We start from the raw sequence: 3,064 nt of genomic DNA, 5'->3' as shown, positions 1-3,064 counted from the left end.
AAGAGTAGTTACAGTGGATATAAGAAGTCTACACACAATTATTGAAATTGCTGGTTTTTGTGATGTAAAACCAGAAATCAAGATAAATCATGTCATACATTTTTCCATCTTTAATGTGACCTTGCAAACACAAAATAGATAAAAGAGAAAAACAAATAGATAATTATTAGGAAAAAAATATTGAAATTAAAAAACCTACAACACCCTGGTGGCAAAAGTGTGCACACCCTTTTATAATGGGGGCTGTAGCTGTGTTCAGAGTTAACCAATCACATTTAAAATAATGTCCGAAGGTAAGCAGCATACACCTGCCATCAATGAAAGTGATTCTGATTAACCCCAAATAAAAATCAGCCGTTCCTGTAGGATTTCCTTGAAACTTTCAGGTTGCATCCTACTGGGACAGCCTTGGTCTGCAAGGAGCTGACAAAACATCTACGAGATCTTATTGTTGAAAGGTACCGATCAGGAGAGGGATATGAAATCTCCCCCACTCCCTCCCATCATATTATGATGTCTCCTAATGTCTTCCTATACCCACAAGGACTGTACTCCTACACCACTACACACACATGTAAGCCGAAATTGTTCTGTCCCGATACAATAGCCCAGTAAAACTGTACCGGTCAAAATATTTATTAATTAACCATACTATTTTTAACCATACTATTTTTGCACTGTTCCAAGAATGACCTTGCACTGTTTTTGTCCTGTTATATTTTCTCTGTTTGCACAGTTTTTGATTACTTGATTACATGTTATTTATGTTATGTTATTACACATTACTGTTATTGCTATTGTGTTACTGTCTATTGTCTTATCTTCTGTCCTATTTATATACTGCACCTGAGTGACTAATGAGGAACACTTTTCATTATACTATGCACCTTTGTAAGTATAATGACAATAAAGTTGAATAAAGTATAAAAGAATATCATAGGCATTGGATGTACCATGCAGCACTGTGAAGACTATCATCAATAAGTGGAGACACAGGGACAAGATGAGGATAACCCTCCAAAGTTGATGATAGGACAAGGAGAAAACTTATCAGGGAGGCTATCAAGATGCCTACAGCAACATTAAAGGAGCTGCAGGAATTTCTGGCAGGTACTGGTCACTCTTTGCATGTGACAATGGTCTCATGTATTATGCACACGTCTGGGCTATGGGGTGGGGTGGCAAGACAGAAGCCATTATTCACAAAAAAGAACATCCAAGCCCATCTAATCACCCCAAACCATGTAGGAAAATGTCTTATGGTCTGATGAGACAAAGGTTTAACTTTCTGGCCTTAATTCTAAAAGATGCGTTTGGTACAAAGACAACACAGCCCATCATCCAAAGAACACCAAACCTACTGTGAAGCATGGTGGTGGCAGCATCATGCTCTGGGGCTGCTTCTCTTCAGCTGGGACAGGGGCTCTAGTCAAGATAGATGTGATAATGACTAGCTCCAAATATCAAGATATTTTGGCACAAAACCTGCTGGCCTCTGTCAGAAAGCTGTAGATGAAGTGGAATTTCACCTTCCAACATGATAACGACCCCAAACACACATCCAAGTCAACCAAGGAATGGCTTCAGAAAAAGATCAAAGTCTTGGAATGGCCTAGTCAGAGCCCAGACCTCTATCCCATAGAAAACCTCTGGAATGATCTAAAGAGGGCTGTGCACAGGAGATCTCCTGGCAATTTGAAGGAGCTTGAACTTTTTTTGCAAGGAAGAGTGGCATAAAATCGCAAAGTCCAGGCCTTTACATGATTTATCTTGATTTCTGGCTTTACATCACATAAACCTGCATAATAATATTTCAGAAGGGTGTGTAGACCTTTTATATCCACTGTACATAACGAATCTCACTTAACCAGTCTGACACCCAACGTGTCTGTTCATGTCAAAAAACAGCTCTCGTCTGAGCCAATGGAAATGGGACAGAGAGAGAATGAATTCCAATAAGCACTGAGAGAACTTGAAAGATAAAAGCTATTTTAACCTCAGCATTTGACTAACTTGGTAAAATGTCAACTGAAGTTGCTGATAAAAATTCTCATCTTCTTCCCCCATCGTAAAATGCAGATTTAAATTTTTAACACCTTTTTTAATTTTACTGCGATGACCCCTCCTATCTCAGAGATGAAAAACACCCAACCTTCACCTTCATTAGAAACGCAGATGAGAAATTAGTTTAGATTAGAACTCAATTACAAACTAAATATCATCAAAGCAGACCAGCTTCCAGAAATTCACAAAAAACAACCATTTGTCTCCAGAAGTGTCTCTACAGGTCTGGGCTCTGAGGACAGTCTCAGGCAGGACTATGCAGAGACACTGCAACACATTCTGATCAGTTAGTTTTAATCTAAATCTCACTACTTGATTGTTACCAAGAAAACCCCAGCATTCTGACAGCCCAGTGACTTCATCCATCCTGCTTGTTTTTTCTGTTTTTGTAAAGTTCTACTTTCTGTACTTACAGGAATCTCTCGCTTCTCCGTGTCTGGAGTCTGGTGTTCACTCCTGAAGAGCTGGGCTCACACTTTCACATTCGTTTACCTCCACAGCCTCTGGTGGCATAGGAGTGTGAACATGTTACTGCAGCTCCTAAAACTTCCCTGACAAGGAACTTCTGCTTCAGGTAAAAGACACCACTCGGTTTGAGCCCCTGTTTATTAACATGAATTATAAGTATTAATACTACGTATTAGCATCCTTCAGCGTTTCCATCTGCTGTTCATGTTTTAACAGCTCATTGCCAGGGGGGCTAGTTTACTCTCTGACTGCTTTGTTGGCTCAGTCCCAAACTTGTCCCATTCCTCTGTGCCACACAGGTTCTAAAGCACCAGACCACTGGAGCCCAGTTGGACAGGAGGGAGGTGGTTAGGTGGTTTCACTGCTCACAGGGTCTCGGACACCAACCAGGGCAGGAGTGGAAGTAAGGAGATCTGCTACAGGGGAAACACCACCACACGTGTGTGAGCTCCTACCCAGCAGCCCCTCTGGGGAACAGGCTGCATCACCGCCTGCAGTATGCCCGCAGTTCTTGTCTTTCCAAAGGTCTATA

At 41.1% G+C, this 3,064-nt stretch overlaps 1 long non-coding RNA gene across 1 annotated transcript; it reads left to right on the top strand.

The window, feature by feature from the left end:
- Positions 1 to 443: 443 nt before the first annotated feature.
- LOC148637539 (uncharacterized) lies at positions 444 to 3,064 on the top strand. Its single transcript, XR_015931343.1, has 3 exons — positions 444 to 1,110; positions 2,480 to 2,638; positions 2,832 to 3,064. It is a non-coding gene; the product is annotated as an uncharacterized LOC148637539 (long non-coding RNA).

The sequence above is a fragment of the Lepisosteus platostomus genome, unplaced genomic scaffold, assembly GCF_059453375.1.
Source record: "Lepisosteus platostomus isolate fLepPlt1 unplaced genomic scaffold, fLepPlt1.hap1 Scaffold_118_H1, whole genome shotgun sequence".
Taxonomy (NCBI): domain Eukaryota; kingdom Metazoa; phylum Chordata; class Actinopteri; order Semionotiformes; family Lepisosteidae; genus Lepisosteus; species Lepisosteus platostomus.
Note: the sequence above shows the minus strand (reverse complement) of the source record. Positions and strands in the feature narration are given on the sequence as shown.